Below are 25,155 nucleotides of genomic sequence, written 5' to 3' on the forward strand. Positions count from 1 at the left end.
TCCAGAATACAATTATTATTTCATAAGTAAGTTAATATTCAAGTAGCTTGAAATACCAATGCTAATAAAATGTAAGATGAAATCCCGGCCTCACCAAAGTCAATGACAAAACTCCCATTATCTTAATAGACCCAGGATTTCACCTTTAATTGTCAATCCTTACAACTTTTAAGGAAACTTACGTTAAACTATGTTTCTGTTTTTAAAGAAGAAAATAAAATCTGCAGACAAAACTTCTAAGAGAAGATGATCTCATCCTTTGAATTATTTAAGCTACTTAAGAAAAATACCATCAGCAAGTGCAAGAAGTGATGGAAATTGTCTGTACTTCACTCTTAATATCCAATTCTATTGTTTGCTACCTTTTTCTCCTCCTTATGACAAATCATTTTATAGCTGACACACTGGCATCTATACTGAGAGCACTTTTCATTAGAAGTGTTTGGTAAACTGCCTCTGTGCTATTACAATTATTAATAGAACAGTTTTTCAGCACCCTGAATTTGAAAAGAAAATTATGCGGGCATGCCAGTGCTCACAACAATCATGAACCAGCGTGAATAAATGTCAGAGGAAAATAAATTTGGTAAGGAAACATTTTAATTTCCAAGGCTGCTTCGCTTATAAACAACACTGAATAAAGTTTTTAAACTCGCTCTGGAGGGAGGACGCCTCTGCTGACATTGCCTTTATACTACCAAAGATGGAAAAAATCACTTAGTTTGCAATAGCCAGTGAAATTTTTATAGCTAATCTGAAATGTAATGTATTAAGCTAACGTTATACTGCATCCAATTTATATATATATATATATGCTACTGAGGAGACATTTTCCTTATCTATAAGAAAAAATGTTGAGCACCATATTGTGGTTAATCAACACATAACGACCAGAGAATGCCTTTATTACAAAATGTTGTGACAGTTAAGGATTGACAAAAATGCACTGCGTCAAGTAGATAAATGCTGTTTTAACAATGCACTCCTATTTGGAAAATAAATTTTTTTTGTACAATTTATCATACCATAGATTTGCAAAACTTTGGAAGAAAATAGTCATACATCACATCTATCCCATTTCTGTCTGCCATTTGAAGATAGTAAAATACAGCATTATGCCTCTGATAATTAGTCTGAACCAAGCAGGGGCAGTGATGAAGATGGAGACCTGTAAGGGAATGGAATAACTTGTATCTAATGAAGCTAGAACTAGAAACTGCATCAAATAAAAGAATGCACACAGAAACTTGATATATAGTGCTCAAATTCTAAGCATCTATGGAGTTAATAAGCTATCACTACCAACGATAACATGATCTGCATCATGAAAATTACATAAAACTTTCCATCAGAGATCAAAAGGAAAATTAAAACTACAAACCTGTTATTATCCAAGTAGAGCTGGTCTGGAGACTGAATTTCTGATCTCTGGGAAATTGACATTTTGAAATTCCCTTTCATCCTAAATTGGAACAAGATCGAAATATCAAAATTTCCCATGAAACAAGATTTGCCAGATATTTTATTTGGAAACATCAAAACAACCATATTAAAATGTTTAGTTGATTTTTTTAAACTTTTTGTTACAATATAGTCCTAATTGTAAATTTATTTATATATTACAGTATATATTAAAAATAAATTATTATAAAAGTAAAAACATTTCAACTTTATTATCATTTCATGTCCAATTTTTTACAATACAGTAGATACATTCCCACAAAGTGTTTTGTTTTAGTCAAATCAGCATTTTCCAACAGAAAATTGTTCTGTCCGAAATTTTTGACCAACTCTATTAGCAGGTAAATTCTGATCTCAAAATGTCCATTTCATTGAGGCTAATGAGAAAGAGAGATGCATGGAAATCTCCTGTGCTTCAAGATGACAGTAATGCAGAAAGAGATGGGGGAAATAATTTTAAAAGTTGGGGTGACAGAGATTGGAGCAGCAGTAGTGGGAAATGTTATTAGCTGAAGCATTTTGGAGAGAATGGACACAAGAGGGCTGCCAGAAAAGGAAGAGGAGGAGGCAGTATCGAGACAAAAGATAATCAAAGCAGGAACAAGGCTTAGCTTCATCCTCCACCGCTTCCCTGGGAGCCTGCATAAGAAGCCGGGGCAGCTTCCCCCTCCCCTGCTCCCAACTTGGAGCCCCCAGGACAAGAAGCCAGGGTGGCTTCCCTCTGACCCAGCTCCCAGTCAGGAGCTGGAGCAAGAAGCCTGGACAGCCCACCCCACTTGCTGCCCACCATGGAAAAAAATGGTGAGTGCTGAGTACCCACCAGCAGCCCCCCTATAAGCTCCACCCTCCAGCACCTCCCACCCTCCAGCACCTCCCACCCAGCCCCACTGATCAGCACCTCCCCTCCCAGCGCCTCCCACCCGATAAATCTTTAAATACATTCTTCTCATTTCTAAGGGATTTGGAAGACAAGAGCCCAGAGTATCTATAGTCTGCCAATTTTTCATTTGGAAATAAGCTCAGTGGCAAAACTAAATCAGCAGCAAAAGTTAATTGTATGTGACATCAAAGCCATGACAGGAGTTTTATTCCTTCCCAGGCAAGTTTAATAACCAAAAACTATCTGCTTGTTCAGTACAAACTGAATATGTTGCCCCAAACCAAAAAAAAGTTAATTTATACATAAATCATCCTATCCACAACCAACAGAAATCAATACAGGCATCAGACTGTTTATAAATTCCATTTCTAGGGGGGGGGGGAGAAAACAAAATCCACAAGCTTTATCCATACAAATGCAACTATTTAGCAGGGAAGAAAAATATATTGCATCCAAATAATCTTTGTGGTTACTGAAGATAGTACTTATCTCCCTAAGCCTTGCAGTAAAGTAAGCATCAGACAGCAGTCACTAGAACACTGCGTGACAGACAGCACCCATGCAGTGAACAAACAGAAAGGCTGGCTCACAGTGGAGTGGCCAAATACAGATCAACCAGAATGCCAGAAAAAAATTATATGAAAGATGAAGGGTTATGACAAATTGCATCTTCTCCAGAAGAACAATATTTAAAGGTATCAGGAAGTGATTGCAGAAGCCATGTGTCATTTCTCTCTCGGAGAGGTAAGGAACTGGAATATGTATCGTTTTAAAGATATGCCAACATTTTTCACTATCAAGCTCTGTCTGGGCACTGTTCAAGATACCCAAAGAAGTTGCATTTATAATGCACATGGTATTTTAAAGTACAAATGAAGCTGTTAGTCATCTAATGACTTGATTTCCATGTGCAAAGATGGGTTTTGGTACAGACAAAAAAGTTGCACATGTAGACTCCAAGTTTGGGTTGAGACAACTTTAAAACTTTCACTTTCAATGTGGGGTACAATATACCATTTAGGGAAAGTCCACCGAAATGGGCATTGGCGAGCCCCACCACCCTAAGAGGAGCACAGAGACGTGGGCTATGTCTACACTACCGCCTATGTCGGCATAACTTATGTCGCTCAGGGGTGTGTGAATAAACCACCCTCCCCCTGAGTGACATAAATTACACCAACATAAGCACTCATATGCACAGTGCCATGTTGGTGAGAGAGCTTCTCCCGCCAGCATAGCTACCTCCACTCATGGAGGTGGGTTTATTATGCTGACAGGGGAGATCACCAGACCCTTGTTCTGCTTCAGTGAGAAGAGTGGGGAAAGGATCTTTGTGCTTTCCCCCTTCCTCCCCATAAATGTCTGACCAGAATCTGGCATATAAGATGAAAAAGCCACAATTGAGAGAGGTTTGGATGCATTATATCATAGGCGTTTTCATTACCAGAGACAGGGTTTGTACCTATATATGGAAAACCCCATGGAGGAGAAAGCTATTGATTCATCCTGGATGTCACTTTGCTGCTAACCCTCACATTGGGGGGAGTTAGGAGTGGTGAGGCTGGTCATCCCTACCCTTCTTCAGGGGTTTAAGCTCCTCTCCCTGCTGCTCCATATAAGCTGGGGGAGGAAGGGAGGAGGCAGGGGCAGAATGAAGGCAACACAAATTTAAACACCTGAAATCCAGAAAAAAAATGAATAATTAAGACATACATCACCCCTGTGTGGAGTGGAGGGCCTGGCCAGTGTGTGAGGGAGAGAGAGAGGCCACGTTTAGAGGAGGGACAGACTGGGTGGACCTGGAGCATGGCTGGGGAAGCCTGGCTGAAGCAGGGACAGGAGTCCCTGCTGGAGGTGGGTAGAGGGAATGAGGGGCCCAGCTCAGGGTTCAGCTCCAGTCACACAGCTAAGGTAGTGTGCAGCCCTCCAATAAGCTGCTGCCTGTGATATATGTATGCAGCAGCACAGGGTAGGACACAGCAAGGAGCAGCTTTGTACATATTGATGGCTTCTACAGTGCCAACTAATGGCTTAGTGGGATGGGAAAGGGAGGGGAGCTGGAAATGTTGGCAGGGGGATACATATTGCAGGGAATAGGGGTCAGGGCTTGAAGAAGGAGAAAGACACAGCAGTCTCACATGCTTAAAGTTACTGTAACAACCATGTAATAAACCCGAGATTAGGTGGGTGAGGTAATGGTAATCCATTGCTATGATGATCAATACCCCCTACACAACACATCTTTCAAGGTTCCTGGGTCCTCCACATGCCTATCACAACATTTGGTGTACCTCATCCAATGCACTAAATGCTCCAATAACAGCTATGTGGATGAATCCAGATAATCACTAGACTCTTGAATGAACTCACACAAAAATGACTTCACCCGTGGATGAACAATTTTCATTAAACGATCACTCCGTGATCTGACTTCTCTGTCCTTGTGCTCAAAGGAAACCTTCACAACACCTTCAAAAGATGAGTCTAGGAGCTTAAATTCATGACTTTGCTAGGCACTAAAAGTCATGGTCTTAATAAAGACACTGGATTTATGGTTTATTACAACAATCTGCAACATACTCACCCTCTTTTTTTGTCCTATGACTGCAGAGGTGTTAACTGGCCACTTCGCCTTAGAATGTGTGTTAATTATTTATACTTAAACAATCTGTTCCACCTTATATTTAGCTATGATATACTGAGTAACTTTCCCAGACATGAAGAAGAGCTCTGTGTAGCTTAAAAGCTTGTCTCTTTCACGAACAGAAGTTGGTCCAATAAAGGATATTACCTCATCCACCTTGTCTATGTAATAAAACTGTCAAGGCTCTGGGACCTAGACCATGGATGATTTTTTCTCAGTGACCCTGTTAGCCACTACACTGCAAACATTTCAAAGCACGACCATTATCCCCATTCCAATATAACAAAATGTACAGGAGTGGGGTGCAGCCCTGAAGAATCACATAGCAACCATGTGACTTACTGAAAGACTATTCCTAGCTCTGCCACTGGCCTGCTGGCTGACCTTGGGCAAGTCACTTCACCTCTCAATGCCTCACTTTTCCATCTGTAAAACAGGGATAATGATGTAAAGTTCTTTGAGATCTATTGATGAACAGCACTGTATAAAAGCTACCTCTTTTGATTACCTAGCCACAGTAGCATATCAACTGCAAACCTCGGTGAGAATTACAACTGCCTATATGACTACTGAAATCTACCCGAAAAAATTATTTTTCTGTTTAAAAAACCTAGGAAACTAAATGGCTAAAAACTTAACTAACACAGAGTTAAGGTTGCCCAGTGACCTTCCAGAATCTCAAGTTCAGCAAAACACACACACTTCTGAAAACCAGGAAATACAGAGTTAAGGTAAACACCCACCACCTTAACTCTGCCCTTAGAGCCTCACAATACCCATAACACATATACTCAAACTCTGCCTTGATGCTACCTGCACTTGCCCTGTGCTCAAACACTTGAGACTACTCCCCCAAAAGAATGCCACACTTGTAAAATTTAACAACCACTTTTACAACTGCTTCACACTTGCACACAGGATACCACCTAAACTTTCCCTTACCCATCACTAAAGTTTGGTTGATAAAGTGAATAATGTTGATATAATTTACTTAGATTTCTGTGAGGCATTTATCTTGGGACTGCATGACAGTTTGATTAAAAAACTAGAAAGATAGAAAATTAACATGGCACACATTAAAAACTGTCTCAAATGTAACTGTAAATGGGGAATTGTCATTGAGCAGATATGTTTCCAATGGGGTCCTGTAGAGGTTGGTTCTTGGCACTATGTTATTTCTTTAATCAATAACCTGAAAGAAAACATAAAATCATCACTGATAAAGTTTGCAGTTCACACAAAAATTGGGAGCATGGTACATAATGAAAATGTCAGGTCACTGATTCAGAGCAATGTAGATTTCATGGGTGCAACTGGGTAATATAATATACAAATTTAATATGACTAAATGTAAATATATTTATCAAGAAACAAAGACTGTAGGCGTACTTACAGGATGGGGGACTCTATTCTGGGACTCCATGACTGACAATGGTTTGGGTGTTGTAGTGGAGCTAGTGCGAACCTAGGATTAAGTAAAGAACTAATGCAAACCTAGAATGCATAAACAGGAGAATCTTGAATAAGAACAGAGAGGTTATTTTATCTCTGTATTTGGCAATGGTGTAACCACTGCTGGAATACTGTGTCCAGTTCTAATGCCCAGAATTAAAGAAGAATGGTGATAAATTCGAGAGGGTTCAGAAAAGAGCCATGAGAATGCCTATTAAACCCAAAGTTGTGAGTTCAATCCTTCAGGGGGCCACTTAGGGATCTGGGGCAAAATCAGTACTTGGTCCTGCTAGTGAAGGCAGGGGGCTGGACTGGATGACCTTTCAAGGTCCCTTCCAGTTCTAGGAGATAGGATATCTCCATTAATTTATGATTGAGCCTATTTAGTTTATCAAAGAAGGTTCAAGAGTGACTTGATTACAGTCCATAAGTATCTACGTAGGGTACAAATATTTAATAACGGACTCTTCAATCCATAAGAGAATGGTATAGCATGATCCAGTGGCTGGAAGCTGAAACTAGATAAATTCAGACTGGAAATAAGGCATAATTTTTTTTAACATCAAGGATAACTGACCACTGGAACAATTTACCAAGGCTCATGGTGGATTCTCTATCACTGACCATTTTTAAATCAAGATTGAATATTTTTTCTTAATACATTGGCTCTAGGAATTATTTGGGGGAAGGCCTCTGGCCTGTGCTACATAGGAGGTCAGACTAGATGATCACAGTAGTCCCTTCTGGCCTTGGAATCTATGAAATCCACAGACTGCCCTCATATCCCACCTCACTATTGACATTGCTCTGCTACTGACACAATTCTGTACTGCAATGATGCAGGCTGGAACCTGAAAGTACATATTCTCCTCTTTCCTTTGATAACACACATCGGGGGAACTCAGACCCAGATCTCCTCATAACACCAATCCCAGCTCTTCAAAGCTGCTCCAACTTATTCCTTCACCACTCAATACAGTTACACCTAATACAGTGAATGCAGCTGGAGTGCATGCAGATAATTTCCAGTGGCTATTGCCAGCTCCCAGGGGGCAGAGTTAAGTTTGCATGGGCATTTATCTGATATTTCATGGTTTTCAGAAGTTTGAGTTTTACTGACCTCAGTGTTATGGAAAGGCTATCCCCAGGCAATCTTAACTCTGCATTAATGACTTTTTTTGCAATTTAATGATATCTGTTTTGTTTGGAATTTCTAGCTCAAAGCCTAATGAGAAACATAAAGATACAAATTATTGGAAATCTGGGGAGTAACCCTTCTGATTAATATGAACTGTCTTGCTATTTTGTTTTATTTTTAATAAAATTGGAGAAGGAAAATGATTTGCCAGTTTAGATTGGTGTTTTATTAGTCTTATGTCATTAAAACTGTACCTAGTGATACAAAGCCAGAATCTCTTAATGTTTGATGCTTTTTAACAAGTGAAACAAAACGCCAAACTATTGTATAACTGGATCATTTCTTTGCAAAGACAGCCCCAAAAGGAGAAAGTCCCATTACTGTTTCAAATCATCTGCAGTGGAAAAGCAATGGCACATAAGAATGTAGAATTTTGGGCAGATAGCACTGAAATTAGTCTCCACAAAGGGTAATGTATACAGAAGATAACGGAGAAAATAAATCTTTAATATTTTGGAAGTTTAATTATAAACAGAGGACTCAGTCTCTGGCTCTAACAGAGGAGCACCCAATGTAACTCAAGAGGGATGTTGCAAAGGTAACTTCAAGCCACCTTTATGTTCCCCTAATCTTGGAGCCATTGATCAAGTTTCCATGCATGTGGGAGCCACCTGAAAGCTACACTCCAGCCACACCCCTTTTCCATGGCCAAACTTCTTTCCCCAGCTATCTCCCCTAAACCAGTGGTGGGGAGGTGGCATGGTTTAACCTCTGTGGCAGTTTTAGGCTACTCATAGTCCCACTACGCCAGCAAGATCCTCCTGTCACAATTTTTCTGATTGCACAGTTTTCCATAAGAAAGCATGGATTTGACGAAATCTAAATGTTTTGATTTGGTTGAAATTTTTTATGAAAAAATATTGAACCCCTTTGTGATGTTCCCCTCTGGTGTTATCTGGACCGGTGATCTGCTAGACCTCTCCAATCCTTGACTCTGGGAGCCAGCCTTACCCTGCTCTGCTGTAAAAACCCCCACTCCTGGGCTGATCATGTACACCCTCTGGCATGTAAGCTGCTTCCAGCTACTTATCTCCAGTCCCAGACACAACCCTAGGAACCTCCGTCTTGCAGTGTCCAGTTATGCCCGCTGGATGCTGCAAACTTATACGAGTTTGTCAATTTAACAAAGAAATTGATATGTACCACACTTGTTATCCCAAGGGGAGTCTCTGACACTCTTCAAACCAAACGCCCTCCTTCAGGTAGAATAAACACACACATTTATTAACTATAAAGATAGATTTTAAGTGATTATAAGTCAAAGCATAACATGTCAGATTTGGTCAAATGAAATAAAAGCAAAGCACATTCTAAGCTGATCTTAACACTTTCAATGTCCTTACAAACTTAGATGCTTCTCACCACAGGCTGGCTGGTTACTCTTCAGTCAGGCTCCCTTTGATGAGCGGATGAGTCGCTTGGTGGTGGTGGTCTGTAGATGTAGGTGGAAAAGAGGAAGAGTATGGCAAAGGTCTTTTTCCTTTTATCATGTCCTTTCCTCTCTCTTGGCTTTGCCCCTCCTCCCCCTTTCAGAGTCAGGTGAGCATTACTGAGTCTCTCCAAGCAAGGTTGAGCAATTCCCCTGGTGAGTCATTGCATTGTAGCTCCTTTGCTGGACAATAGCTGTCCATAAGTTGTTTGACACCCTGCCCGGGTGTGTGTTACTTTCCATGCTGTTGTATCTGGGGAGCTTATATCTGGCTGATTCCCCCAACTTACAGCATGTTTTAGTGACAACCATACTATACAATTCTCCTAACGTCATATGCATTAATTATACACATATTTGGATAGAGAAATGACTTTGAGCAGATCATAACCTTTCCCCTGATACATATAAAGCATGCCATGTAGGGTAAGATTACAATTATATGAAAATGAGGACTATGGGGGTTACAGCACTCTCCCACAATGAATAGAATGTCACATTCTTTGTTTCGACTATGTGTATTGTGACAAAGTTCCTCCTGTATCTTGGTGGGTCCTGCGCTTATTGGCAGATTTTCTTGCCTCAGAGATTCAGCATGTGGGTTGGGGAACAGCCCAGAGACTTTCCCCTCTGGAAGAACCCACGGTCCAGGTCAATTGGGAGGTTTGGGGGGAACCCGGGCCCACCCCCTACTCCAGGTTCCAGCCCAGGGCCCTGTGGACTGCAGCTATCTATAGTGCCTCCTGTAACAGCTGCATGACAGCTACAACTCCCTGGGCTACTTCCCCATGGCCTCCTCCAAACACCTTCCTTATTCTCACCAAAGGACCTTCCTCCTGGTGTCTGATAACACTTGTGCTCCTCAGTCCTCCAGCAGCACACCCTCCCACTCTCAGCTCCATGCGCCTCTTGCGCCCAGCTCCTCACACTCACACCACAAACTGAAGTGAGCTCCCTTTTAAAACCCAGGTGCCCTGATTAGCCTGCCTTAATTGATTCTAGCAGCTTCTTAATTGGCTCCAGGTGTCCTAATTAGCCTGCCTGCCTTAACTGGTTCTAGCAGGTTCCTGATTACTCTAGTGCAGCCCCTGCTCTGGTCACTCAGGGAACAGAAAACTACTCATCCAGTGACCAGTATATTTGCCCTCTACCAGACTCCTGTACCCCACTGGTCTGGGTTTGTCACAGTATGTAATGGGCAAAAGAATAAAGTGGAAACAAAGTGCTTCAACCTTAATGAAATGAAGCTCTTTAATAACTGTGCTTTGATAGTTCCAAAATGAATTTTTTCAGAATGTTCATTAAGCAGGAAATATTGAAATTTCAACTTTTTGTTCCAATTCAGCTGTACTTGGAAAGTTTCATACACTGGCTTTAATTTCTGTGAATTGTCAGACCTACAGCTATTACAAAAAGACAAATACCACCAGTGGCTCCTTGTATCTCTTCTGCTTCTTTCAATGGCACGGTCAATAATACATGATCGGGGTCTGCTCCCAAAGGAAGCCAATTAATAGACTGCGTAAATTACATAAGTACTCTCTCTATATAATAAAGATATTATTTCTATCCACTGTGAATCAGTAACAAGGTTATTGCTTATTGCAGGGATTCTCAACCTTTTTCTTTCTGAGGCCCCCCCAACAGGATATAAAAACCTCCATGGCCCACCTGTGCCACAACTGGTTTTCTGCATATAAAAGCCAGGCCTGGTGTTAGCAGGTAGCTAAGTTGCTCAGGCTTTGGCTTCAGCCCCATTTGGGGGGTGGCTTTGGCTTTCTGCCCTGGGCCCCAGTGAGTCTAACGCTAGCCCTGCTTGGAGGACCCCCAGAAACCTGCTTGTAGCCCCCCAACCCCTGGTTGAGAATGATTGGCTTATTGGACTTTCCCTAATATTTCAGGCCTTTCTCCTGATTTCTGTTGAAAGCTTCTGCCACACAAATCTTTGTTCATGGCCACATTACATCCCAATTGTAATTCTATTTTAAAATGGGAGTAAACTAGGAAGTGTTTAATGAGCCATATATATCTATTCTCATTGCACAGATAGGAATGAAAGAAAGCTCTCTCTCTTTACCATACTACAATATATCCGGAGACACCAAATCACTGCATCTACCACACCAGGGAGAAATAAATAACTCATTAATAAAATATTTTCATACAAGAAAAGATGGGGGTAAAGTGGAACACATTATCTAACCCCCTATTCTGCCCCCCCCCCCCCCCCCCGCTTTGAGGAACTTCAGATCCAAGTGAGATTTAGATGTGCCTCTGAACATCACAACTCATGTCCACCTCTAAAAACAGTGGTGTCACTTATGAACCACTACTAGAAGCCGTGGCCTCATTTGTATATGACAGACCACAGAAAGGGAACTGTTTTGTAAAGCTGAACTACTTGGCAAGTCTGTGGTTTCCAATAGCATTTCGCTCACCACCTGGCTCACCTTCATTTTCCATCAAAGCAGTAACAGCCATATCCTGCTACCCTTACATGAGAAATCCTTACTTCTGTGAGTAGTCATGTTGGCCTAATTCAACTATCACATAGCTAAGTACTACTCACATCAATGTAGTTGGATTAGGGTGATCAAATGTCCTGATTTTATAGGGACAGGCCTGATTTTGGGGGCTTTTTCTTATATAGGCACCTATTACCCCCTCACCCCGTCCAGATTTTTTACACTTGCTATCTGGTCACCTTAAGTTGGATACAACGTCAAGAGACTTTATGGCACCCAAATGCAGGGATAATCCACCAACCACAGGAGCACAGATTATAAAAGATAATAAATCTACAGCATTAAGTATTTCAAATTTTAATTATGTACTTAACAGGAGATTCCATCCAAGTGTTGGCATAAAGTCAAAGGAACATTTCTGATTGTAAATAGAAAAAGTGGCATTAAACTCTCTAAAACTAAACAGTAAGGTGTTCCTAAACACAAATTCATTATAAACAGATCTTATAAGAAGGCTTAATTTACCCACCATTTTTTGAGTCAGAAACCTTAATAAAACGCTTCAGAATCTGTGCGCTGGCTGTGAGGTATTTATGAGGAATAGGCCAATGTCTCGAGCATTGCTACCTTTTGTAATGTTTTAATAGCCAGTTTTAACAATGTACATTGCTCAAAAACTCTATGATCCAAGTAAGACAAGCATTTTCATCAGTCCACAAACTCTTGGAGTTATAAGCCTGGCTGAGCAATAGAATTCTCTTTTATAAATGTGGAAGAGAGGAAAATGCATCTTTAAAAGGAAGAATGATTTAATACATGTGAAACTTTAGTGTTACATATGAGACAGTTCAGAGCCCATTCCTTCTCTGAAGAGGCTATACAGTCCTGTAGGGAAGAATAAGGCATTATATTAGAGATTCCTAGCAGATACTTATGTAATTTTTGCTCATCCAATTGGCTTATATTATATTTTGTCTAGGGAGAGAAAAAAGAAAAGCTTTATTTGTAAACATTGTCAATTTTTATAATGGTAAATTGAAAGTTTGTGTTTCTTGGCTCCATGGGATCTCTTCATTTCTCAGTATATTATTTTGTCTGCAAACTGGCCCTTTATTAAGTAATGTTGACTCTGAAATTACTATCGTGTTTTATCACTCCAGAATATCAGTTTATATCCATGCTTGAATATAATAGAGTTTTAAATTATGGTTATGTTCTGAGGAGATAATAAATATGAAATATTTCCCCACAGTTACATCCTTTGGTTGTATTTCAGAGCGATTGTAAAAATAGTATCATGGGGTTTCATGTCTCAATGGAATTCTATATCCAAACAATTCAATTTACAAGTAAAAAGATGTTTTTCTAACCTCCAGCTTTGCAAATTCAGCCTAATCTAGAAATCAAGCCGGATTCTTGTTTTTCTGACTTATCACCAACAACACACATCCTGCAGGTTAAATTCTGCTCTCATTTACACATGTGCAACCCCTTTGTCATTACAGTATGCTTTCAGAGATACCTATGCAGCCCCAGAGCACATTGGGCAGTGAGATTCACCAGCCCAATAGGAGGTATGTATCATGTTAGTTAATGCGTGCTCTCATGTGATATTAAAAACTACTTTGTGTGGACAAGGACAATGATACAGAGAAAAGTATAACATGATCTAAGGGCTGGAAGTTGAAGCTAGGCAAATTCAGACTGGAAATAAGGCATATATTTTTAACAGCAAGAGTAATTAACGATTGAAACTATTCCCTTCTGGCTTTGGAATCTATTAATCTAACTGACCATGGTTAGTCCTAGATCCTTAAGGTTTTTTAACATGATGCATTTTCCCAATCTACAGGGTTAAGCATGACCAGCTACAACATTTTTAAACACAACTGCCATTGTCCACATTAAGAGCAAAATATCACGTAACACTTTGAGTTGAAGTGTTTTACAATAGAACCTCAGAGTTACGAACACCTTGGGAATGGAGGTCGTTCGTAACTCTGAAGTGTTCATAACTCTGAACAGAATGTTATGGTTGTTCTTTCAAACGTTTACATTGAACATTGACTTAATACATCTTTGAAACTTTACTGTGCAGAAAAAAATGCTGCTTTTAACCATTTTAATTTAAATGAAACAAGCACAGAAACAGTTTCCTTCCTTTGTCAGATTTTTTTTTTTAAACTTTCCCTTTTTTTTAGCAGTTTATGTTTAACACAGTACTGTACTGTATTTACGTGTGTGTGTGCGCTTCTGCCTGATTGCGTACTTCCGGTTCCAAATGAGGTGGGTGGTTGACTGTCAGTTTCATAACTGAGGTTCTACTGTATGTAAAACCTTTTCTAACACTAAACATTTCCCTAAATATAGATAATCCCAAAAGGTGAAATCTTGGCCCCACTGAAGTCAGTGTTTTGTTCCCACTATTGTGCCAGGCTGCTGAGAAGTCGAATATATGGCTCCACCCGATGCAATGACAGCTCATGGCCTTTGGGGTAGAGAAATTCAGGCTGCTAGTCTTCAAGTAGCTGCACAGGTTTAAATTGCTTGTGCATGGGTCCATGAGTAGTGTGATAACATTTTTTATGATCAGGTTTAACTTAAATACCACTTCTAAGCTTATCTAAGCTTGCAAATAATATGTTACATGATAGTACATAAAGCCTTCCCTACATTATTTAACATGTAATTAATTTGTTCAGCCAAACTTTGAGTGGCTGTTTGAACATTGCAAAGGTTGGCCTCTGAGTGACAGAATCTCAAGGGTGAATCTAATGCACAAGTGACTGTAAAACTTTGTTCCAGTTTATTCTGGCTGAAGTAATGAGAAACAGAGGTTGGTCATCTGCTGTTAGTGTATATGCCTATGTTAGGCACCTTCATGCTGAAGAGTACTCATAGACTTAGACTTTAAGGTCAGAAGGGACCATTATGATCATCTGGTCTGACCCCCCTGCATGCTGCAGGCCACAAAACTGTCCCTACCCTTCCCTTGACTCTGCTGATGAAGTCCCCAAATCCTGTGTTTTAGTGACTTCAATTGGCAGAGAACCCTCCTGTCTCAGGATGGGCAGCAGGCAACACAGAGATGAAGGCTCCCCTAAATAAATGACAGTGTTAGCAAAACCCTACTTCAAGGGATCAGCAGGGTGACAGTAATTTCATTGGCACATTCTCATTTATTCTCAGACAGACATTTTAGCATTGAGTCATGATCCATCTTGTATTAAACAATTAATGGGGAGTTGGTTCAGTTCTCTCTGTAAACTGTGCAGTTTTGAAATAGCTGAAGGCTGGGAGCTTGCAATGGCCGACAAGCTCCTGAGTGCTGGTTAGCCAGTTAATCATGGAATGCTATTTAAATAATACAAAGCTGCCAGTTTACCCTTAACAGTTCAGCCTGTAAAACAGATTTTATGAAAAGATTTTTTAAAAAAATTTGTGACTATCAAACAATGTCAGGCATCTTTTACTATTTTATATTTAATCCAGCATTTCTTTTGAACACAAGTTGCTAGGCTAGATGCAGGAATCACTGGGTGAAGTCTATGTCCTGCAATTACAGGTGGTCAATTTGGATTACATCACTGTCTTTCCTGGCCATAAAAATCCATAAAAGGGGTTATATTGTCAATTGCACTACGTGTGTTTCAAAGCCAGTGAACAAATTCTCTTAAAATGTGGCTTGTTCAGATTTCATTGAGACTTCAAAAACCAAGCCAAGTCTGAAGAATTTTGTATTATACCGTTACAAGTTTACAAAAAGCAAGTATTAAAAATTCCAGATGGTATCTTATCCAAAAGCAAAAAACTTTGCTTAAAAATAAACAAAATTAAGATTTCAAAATTACATGTTACTTACCTATTGCAATATTTATAAAAACCCAAGAAGCCAGTTAAAAACAAAGAAATGAATAGTACACATAACATTTCTTAAAAAGTGTAAAGAAATACATATTTTATTGCAGCACAACCACCTCCATTCTGACCCAAGAGTTTTTAAAAATTATGTACAATTTATTGATTTTATCTGAATTTTTTTTAAATCTGACTGTTAAATGGGAAATATTGTTACACAATTATCGACCGACAATAGAAGTGTTGATAAAGTACTTCTAATTTCCTATTACATTACATGTACAAAATGTAGCAAAGTGTATAATACTGACTTGTGTTAAAATTTGTATTTGTTACTGAGGCGAATCAAGCTCGTTAATGTGTACATATAAATGTTTATATTTAGAATAGCTGGGTATTGTGATATATTTATTACTAATATTTATATTGAGATTACTGATGAAACCCCTTTATTCTAGATTGGAATTAATGCCAATGTCACTTGTAATTAAGTTGATTTGGGAATTCCCCAGATTTGTGGGGGAGTGGGTTGTTTTGGCTTGTTACATCTTTCATGAATGCACAACCTTTACTCTCCATCCTGTGCATATGCATTACCATGCAGATTTTAATTAAATGATCACCTACTGTTTTTGCTATAGGACTCCTGCCTCATGCAGTGAACATATTCAACAGAGAATAAGGAAGGGATGTGTAATGAACTCAGCTGGGGACAGATCACCATAGTCTCATTTCCTGCAGCTGTTATCTGGAGCATTGTGAATGAAGGGATGTATTTTTACAAGGATAGATGGTTGGCCTATGTGATAAATAAGGGGGGGGGGTGTAAGCTTCCTTTTATGGACACCCAGGCAGCCAGTTAGCAATAAAGTTCCTCTTGGTAGCTGTTCTCTGCTTGCTTTACCTGTAAAGGGTTAACAGAGTTCCCCAGATAAAGGAAAAGGAGTGGGCACCTGACCAAAAGAGCCAAAGGGAAGGCTAGAACTTTTTTAAATTGGGGGGCGGGGGGAGAAAACCCTTCCCTTTGTGTTATGTCTCTCTGGGAAAGAGGGGAACAGAGGGCAGCAGAAATGCAGTGTAAGGCTTGAACCAGGTATAAAAAGTCATCTTCCATACCTAGAAGAAATAATTTGGATAGGGAATGTTTAGACAGACACTATCAGGTTTATTTCTTATTTTGGCTGTGGATCGTCTCTCTGCTAACCCCAGATGCTTTTGTTTGCTTGCAACCTTTAACCTGAACCCCCAAGAAAGCTGTTCTGGGTGTTTAATTTTTGGAATTGCTTTTTTAAAAATCTAGCAAAAGTCTAAATTCCAGATGTATTTTCTTTTTTTGTTTTTAATAAAATTTACCTTTTTTTAAGACCAGGATTGAATTTTTGGTGTCCTAAAAGGTTTGTGCATGTGTTGTTTAATTAGCTGGTGGCCACAGCTAATTTCCTTTGTTTTCTTTCTCAGCTCTTCCCCGGAAGGTTCCCCACAGGGAGGAATTCCCAAGTGCTCCTTCCTGAGTCCAAGGGGGTTTTTTTGCATTTGGGTGGTGGCAGCATTTACCAAGCCAAGGTCAGAAAAAAAGCTGTAACCTTGGGAGTTTAATACAAGCCTGGAGTGGCAAGTATTAGTTTTTAAAAACCTTGTGGGGCCCCTACTTCCAGCACTGGAGGTGCCAGAGTGGGGATTCAGCCTAAACAGCCTATCACTCAACACCATCCTGGATGTCCAGTGGACTGATTTCCATCTGCTCCCTTACTTTTGATCTGTCAGGTTTGTGGGACCCTACCAGCAGTTAAAACCCCACCAACATAGGTCTCAGTGTGATTGGAACACAAGCCTTCCCACTGCAGGCAAGTGCAATTCCCAGGGAAGGTGCCAAAGTTAGGCTCTTTTATTCTATTTTTTTTTGTCTATTGTACATAGATTCTGAATCTGTGTCCATCACTGTGGTATCTGAATGCAGGATTGGAAGTGTGCAATGCGGTCCCATCTCAATATTGTGTTGAACAAGAACCTTTATGTGAACACATTCAAACTTTTGGAAAGGTGAGATTCTAATCAAGATCTGAGAGAGGAGGAGGGGAAGAGAGAGAGAATTTGTAAAGTGCTTTGGGCCCTGGAAGGTGTTAAGTAAAAGGGTCTAGAAAAGATATTATATTCTTGAATTAATTCTATTATGGAAAAATTGCCTAGTGTATGTTATTGAACCTTGAAGGCTAAAAGAAATGAACAGTTTCTGGTCATTTTCCTTCAGTGTAATGCATACCGTTCAGGTAAAAATTAATTTTATTCTTCTAGTAAGAAGATTTTTGGTTCACTCTAGTCAAAGCTTCACTGAAGACAACATTTCATAGTTATGCAGCATTTGGTTTTAGAACAATAATGCTGATGTGTTGCTCCTAGAAACCAAGTGTTAAGGCAGTAAATCAAGCAGGTGAACGAACCACATGAAATCCATTATTTAAGCAACAGTCTTTTCTCAGTATATTGCAAGTGTCAAACAATCAGATTAAAAATTTGAGCAGCCCTGGGATGAATGAATTAGACATATCAAGTAATCTTGATGAGAGTGAACACATTTCACACAAATTCCACCTATTTACCTTTTCTGTGAACAGACTTAGTCCTTCCCTTCCTCTTGCATATAGCCGTGCTATCAAGTACATTTCCTGAGACAGACAAGCAGCAAAGACACACAATGAGATCAAAAAGAAGAGGCTGACCTACAGGATTTGTGTTAGGAAGGTAAATGCAGTATTTACCTCAAGTGGCTGAAAGTATTTCTGACTTTGAAGAAAATGAAAGCAAAATTTGGTGCTAGTGGAGGTATGTCACAGGACATCTCTGCTGCTACCCTCCCAGTATATTCCACCATCTGGCCAGTTTGTGAGGTTTCACAGTCAGAAACACACCATGGGCTGTTAGAATAAATACACTCATGGTGAAAAAGTTTTCTTTACCAAAGTATCACAGGGTAATGCAGGTTTACAGCAAGGGGAGGCTTCCCTGCAGATCTCACTCCTCAACCCAAGCTCACCCACTAAGCTCCCCCTTGCTTCCTGTTCCTCCCACTTACATCTTCCCAGCTACCTGGTTAGCCCAGTGATTATCACTCAGGTGCCTACAATCCCCCAACAGAAAGTGTATAATTGTCTTCAGTTAAACTTGCATTCATCCCAGTGCTTCTGCAAACCCAGTGACTCACCCTGCCCTGTCACACACTTCCCCTCCCCCCATTTATTTCACATGAGGCCTTTTCTTGCCTTTGGAAGAGAACTTCTTTGCTGTTCATGCACTACCCTCTTTACACAGTTGGGATTCTACCAGGGGTTCCTGTTCCCTTTGGGGCTGGCCTTCCATGGACCACCAGTGAGGATCTCCTGCCTTCCACTTATAGAAAGTACACTTTGAGGATAGAGGTTTTCCTCACAGCTCTGCCTATAGGGCATTGCGCCAATCAAATCCTACAAATCTTTCTTCTAATTTACTTGGCTCTGGGCTTATATTTACTTGAGTGAATTGTCCCTCTAGAGCAGTGGTGGGCAACCTGCAGCCCGTGGGCTGCAGGTTGCCCACCACTGCTCTAGAGCCACAGTCTCAGGATCCCTCTTGTCCCCTGACTTGTCTTGCCTCTGGTTTGGAACTAGCAGGGTAGGTTCACCATTAAGACTTCCTTGTCAGCTCACTGGGCTTACAGGGCTTGGGCTACAGGGCTAAACACTGTAGTGTAGAAGTTCAGGCTTGGGCTGAAACCCAGGCTCTGAAACCTCTGCTACTTTTAGACTCACGGCCCAGGCCCCGTGTGCTCAAGTCAATTGACCCAGGCTCTGAGACTCAGTCCCGTGGGTTTTTAGTGCCAGGAATCAGGGTCTGCAGCAGAGCCATCTGTGGGCAACCTAACAAGTACAGCTGGCATGTAGTAGGCAGCCAGATTGGTGACTGACAGGTTCCCCCCAGGGTGCCACCTGGAACTGGGGTATCATTGAGTCCTCTGACTCACCAGCCTGGGTTTCCTCTCACACTGCGTTACTGTGACAAGCTGCACGGCTCCCAGTCCTATACTCCCACCAGCATTCACACAGGCTGGGACACACCCAGCTGCAGTTGTATGCAGACTCTGGCCAGCCACTGCATGAACCAACAATAGAGAGGTTACAGCCAAAATAACTGCCAGCTTCCCAGCCTAAGACCCAAGAGCTGTACCATCCTGCCCTGGTCAAAACCCCAACCAGTATTAATTTATTACTCAGTTCTTCCTCCCTCAATGTGGAGAGGAGTATGCAACAGCCTTTGTTCACAGAGCTTTTTCCCCCAGATACACCTCTACCCCAATATAACGCTGTCCTCAGGAGCCAAAAAATCTTACCGCATTGTAAGTGAAACCGTGTTATATCGAACTTGCTTTGATTCACTAGAGTGCGCAGTCCCACCCCATCCCCCTCGGAGCACTGCTTTACCGCGTTATATTGGGTCACGTTATATCAGGGTAGAGGTGTACGTCACTTAAAGGCACACCAGTTTAAGATAAAGCAAAAAACAAGTGTATTAACTACAAAAGATAGATTTTTTTGAGTGATAAGTGATAGCAAACAGATCAAAGCAAATTACCTAGCAAATAAGCAAAATGCAAACTAAGCCTAACATACTAGATAGATTGGATATGAATTAGTAATTTCTCACCCTGACTGATGATCCAAGCAGTCCACCAGGTTTCCATATACAGGCTAGAAATCCTTTTAGCCTGGAACCAGTACTTCCCTCCCCCTCACCCCCAGTTCAGTCTTTGTTCCTTAGGTGTTACCATGAGTTTTCTAGTCGGGGGAGTGAGGTCACTAGATGATGTCACACCCCACTTTATATAGCTTTAACATATGGTGGAAACTTTTTGTTCCAAAAACAGTTCCCAGCCCAGTTTGTGGAAAAATACAGGTACCCAAAATGGAGTTCAATATCATGTAGTCTGGTCACATGCCCTTGCTGAGTCATAGCAGCCATTACTTACAGGCTGGCTGAAATGTTTATAGGAAGGCTAAGCTCTTCTATAGTTCATGGTCTTTGCTGATGGGCTATCAACACTGTCTAGCTTCTTCACTGTTGTACCTGAAAGGCTACCTGTGGGTGTTACTCAGAGTAAGCACATTTGAAATACAGATATATGGTCAATATTGATAACATCAGATACAAAAATGATACATGCTGTGACAAAGTTCCTCCTCTATCTTGGTGGGTCCTGCGCTTATTGGCGGATTTTCTTGCCTCAGAGATTCACCATGTGGGTTGGGGGGGGGGGGGGGAACAGCCCAGGGACCTCTGGAAGAACCCACAGTCCAGGTCAATTGGGAGGTGTGGGGGGAACCTGGGCCCACCCTCTACTCCAGGTTCCAGCCCAGGGCCTGGTGGACTGTAGCTGTCTATAGTACCTCCTGTAACAGCTGCATGACAGCTACAACTCCCTGGGCTACTTCCCCATGGCCTCCTCCAAACACCTTCCTTATTCTCACCACAGGACCTTCCTCCTGGTGTCTGATAACGCTTGTACTCCTCAGTCCTCCAGCAGCACACACTCTCAGCTCCTTGTACCTCTTGCTCCCAGCTCCTCTCACACACACCACAAACTGAAGTGAGCTCCTTTTTAAAACCCAGGTGCCCTGATTAGCCTGCCTTTATTGATTCTAGCAGCTTCTTCTTAATTGGCTCCAGGTGTTCTAATTAGCCTGCCTGCCTTAACTGGTTCTAGCAGGTTCCTGATTACTCTAGTGCAGCCCCTGCTCTGGTCACTCAGGGAACAGAAAACTACTCATCCAGTGACCGGTATATTTGCCCTCTATCAGACTCCTGTACCCCACTAGTCTGGGTCTGTCACAATGCACACAAATAGGATAATCATATTCAGCAAATCATAACTTTTCCAATGACGCCTCACGCCTCATCTGGTACAAAAATTGTGTCATAATCATACACCCATGATCAATATGGGATGTAGTGTCACAGTGACACCATCTGATTGGTGGAAATAGTCATCAGACCAGCTCTTAAGTCCATCCTCAGCAGTTTAGTGACTGCTCAAAGGATTTGCCTACAGCTGCAATAACTCCTGCACCTGCTTGTTCCCAGTTTTGCTTCTGCCTTGTTCCAATGCTGCTCCAGCCTTGCCCCTAAAGCTCCAATTCCTGACTTCAGCTCTGACCCTTGGCTTTGGCATCTGACTCTGGTTCTGACCATTGAATCCTATTCCTGACTACCAACTTCTGCTCCAGCCACTAGATATGACCACCCATGTGCCAGTCACTGATTGTTTGAGCAGCCAAAACACAAGCAAGAGAATTAGAGCTGATGCCTCGAGCATGGATTCTGCAATGGCCAATATCTCTCTGATAGAAATTGCAGACCTTGCAGGCCCAGGTTGTCATGATTTGCCACATGCAGGCCATTTGGCCAATTCAAGAGCTGGCATCTGGTCTAGAGGTACTCTGGTGGCCAGGTCTATGAGTTTACATCAAGGATTATATAAAGGTCTTGAGACCTCTATACCTACACCAAGAACTCACAATCAAAACCTCTAGGTTACCTTCAGTCTCTGCCCATGCCTCCACAGTCTTGGTCTACTATATCAATGGACTTCACACCCCAGACCTATTGAGAGAGAAGTAGCCAGAGAAACCTGGCCCTAAGGAGGCACTTTTATGGAGCTGTGGGTGTACTGTCAAGAATCAGGTTCTGTAGCAGAACCAGTCTCCGGGCAACCTAATGAGTGCAGCTGGCCTATAATGGCTACTGAATTGATTACAGCACCTGACTACTGATGAGAGGCAATAGACCAGCTCTTAAGCCCAGCAGCAGCAATTTGATGGGGCTGGAATCTGGCTGGCTGGTAGGGGACTCCAGCTGAGGCTGGCTTAGGCTAGCTGACCTATACTTTGGGGGCAGATTGAAGATATAATGAAGAATACTGAAACCAGTCTAGAAAATTATGGAGAAAGCAGAGGGGAAGACTGGTCACAGGTTAGGAAAAAGAAAAGGGTGAAAATACCAGAACTACAAGAAGAAACAGCAGGCAAAATCACATAAAAGAGTAAAGAGAAAAATCATACTGCTATAATAATGAAATCACTAGTCAAGGATGTGACATAAACCCTCTGAAAGTGGTAGAGTGGATTTAAAAGTGCTGGAGACATTGAAAGAGCTACAAAGCTACAATGAAGAGATCTATTTAATTGACTATAAAGCAAGGAACAAGTGGGGAAACTATTAAAGATTACAATGCTAGGAAAATTGAAGTGAGCCAACTGCCTAGAGTAGCTGACAGAGACAAGACAAGTTGAGTTTGCGCTGCCAGTTGAAATGACTGAAGATGAGGTAAAGCAAAGAATAGGTGAAGATAAAGTACTATATGCTAAGCAGCTAATTAGCAAGAAGAAGGGAAACAAAGCCATCAACAGTTGTGCTAGTTGGATATCAGATTTTTGTTTTTGACAACACCATATATACCATCCCCAGTGAGTTGTTACAGATACCAAAGGTTTGGACATGTGGCAAATATATGTAAAGGGAAAACTAGATTCAGTAGGTGTGCAGGGGGGCACTCCTATGACAATTGTGTGGAAGGAACCAAATTCAAGTGTAGCAACTGTGGAGGAAAGCACTGTGCAACACACGTAGGTTGTATAGCAAGAAAGCAAGATATAAAAGAGTTACAAATAGCATGTCATATGTAGAAGCTATTAGGAGCCATCTAAGACCAAAAGGGGAAGAGAAAAGCAAACTCAATAAGGAGAAAGACAAATACACAGCTAAATAAATCCAAGAATATAATGAGTGATACAGGGAAAATAGGAGAAGACATTATGTATAGACAAATAGGTTTAGCTGTTATGATTGAAGTAATAAACTGCACATCACAGACAGGGGGAAAACAGAAAATGAGAAGTATAGTTAAAGCAACAGAAAAGTACCTACATGTTAGCAACTTCTCAGCAGAATGAGTCCATGCTTTTTTAAGTGAAAAAATATTGAAGGATAAATAGAATGCTACTATTTACTGTTGAAATGCACATAACCTAATAGCACAGGAACTAAAAAAGAATATTCTTGTTAAGGCTACTAACCCGGATATCATTTGCATAAAAGAAACATGGTTAATAGGAAATTAGATTTCAGAATCCAAGGATATGGCATCTAGAGGCAAGACAAAGAAGTAGGAAGGGGTGGGAGAATTTTTTTAAAGAAAAACTTAATTATCTTGAAATTAAGATGAAGAAACTAAATATAGAGGCTAATGCTATTGAGATTCCAATGCAAAATAAATCTGCAGTTTTGAGAAGATTTAATTTATACAAGCCCCATGGAAAAACTGGAGATTAAGGATTTGACAGAGATAGTTGAAGGTGAAACAGGACATATATGTGGAGACCCAAACGGCCATAACAAATTATGGGGAAGTGGAAAATATTGTAAGAATGACAAATGTCTAGAACAATTCATCAATAAAAATAATGTAGTAATTCTGAATGATGGTACACCCACTAGGTTTAATACAGACCATGGAAATCTCTCCTGTGCATATCTGGGAATTGTGTCAAGTAGTCTAGCAAGCAAATGCAACTGGAAAATTGATAAGGAAGAGGGAATGGGAAGTGATCACTTTCCTGTATAGTTATATCAAGAAAAAGGCAATATTGAGGATGGAGGATGATTCCTGCTAATTGGAATATAAAAAAGGCAAACTGGAAACTATTTAGAAGCAAATGTAATGAAAATATTAATGAACAATGTATAAATGATGGCATTGAGGAGTTTAGTAGCAATATAACTAAAGGAATCCTGGTGGCAGAAAAGTTAGCTATACTTAAGATATCAAAGCACCCTAAAGGCAGAGACCATGTACCACAGCGAAATGAGGAGTGCAAAAAAAGCAATTAAAGAAAGGAACAAGCTGTATTTTTTGCTTTCTTATATAATCAATACTTAAGAAACAAGGCAATTGTGCAAAGGTCTTAAAAATGCAAAAAAAGAAAGCTAGTAAAAGTACTGTGAGAAAATCAGTAAAATATCAGAGGCAGATTATGACAACAAATGGAATACAGAGTAGGAGCATTTCTTTACCAGGCCTTATTGTAGAAGGCCAAGGGATAAAAACTCTTATAAAGAAAAAGTGAAGTTCCAGCAAAAATATTCCACAATGTCAGTAATGGTGAAAATCTCAGTATAGAAATCCACTTGAGGAAAAGAAAATTCATTAAAGAGAATCATGAGAACTGGAAGAGGTGGGTGGAAGATGAGGCTACAATATTGAACAAAAACTTCAGTATGAGGGAACTTGAAAAAGTTATAGCTAAAAGCAAAATCTCTGCACCAGGCAAAGATGTCATATATATCAAAATGCTAAAAACACCTGGATGAAGGGAGTCTGAAAATACTGCTAAAACTGTACAACAGTATATGAGGGAAAGTTGAGCTACCAGTAGAGTGGAAACACGTGATCGTAGTCCCAGTATAGAAAGCAGATAAGCTGCAAACAAGACCTGATGTGTACAGGCCAATTGCCATGGTTAAAGCCATGGCAAGAATAGTGACTGAAAGATTAAAAACATATCTAGAGCTAAATGAATTTACAGATAATATGCAAAGTGGGTTCAGGAGGGGAAGGGATAAAGCTGCTTATATAGTAAGAGTAGAGATGGAAGCTCAAAAAAAGGAGAAATAAAAAATATATGATAGTAGCTTTCCTAAATATTGAAAAAGCATATGAGATGACTTATTGCATAAAATAGGCAA

At 40.6% G+C, this 25,155-nt stretch overlaps 1 long non-coding RNA gene across 6 annotated transcripts; it reads right to left on the minus strand.

Moving 5' to 3' along the window:
• Positions 1-876: 876 nt before the first annotated feature.
• LOC135981718 (uncharacterized) lies at positions 877-22,137 on the minus strand. 6 transcript variants are annotated; one of them, XR_010598875.1, is made up of 8 exons: positions 20,883-21,218; positions 19,382-19,509; positions 18,144-18,299; positions 17,985-18,050; positions 6,379-6,450; positions 5,328-5,411; positions 1,382-1,462; positions 877-1,168 (listed from the first exon to the last, which is right to left on the minus strand). It is a non-coding gene; the product is annotated as an uncharacterized LOC135981718 (long non-coding RNA). The 6 variants fall into 6 exon arrangements; XR_010598872.1 differs by lacking the exons at positions 5,328-5,411; positions 20,883-21,218 and adding an exon at positions 21,950-22,137; XR_010598873.1 differs by lacking the exon at positions 5,328-5,411 and having other exon boundaries at positions 20,891-21,215.
• Between the last annotated feature and the right edge of the window lie 3,018 nt (positions 22,138-25,155).

This window comes from Chrysemys picta, chromosome 2 (genome assembly GCF_011386835.1).
Source record: "Chrysemys picta bellii isolate R12L10 chromosome 2, ASM1138683v2, whole genome shotgun sequence".
In the NCBI taxonomy this organism is placed as follows: domain Eukaryota; kingdom Metazoa; phylum Chordata; order Testudines; family Emydidae; genus Chrysemys; species Chrysemys picta.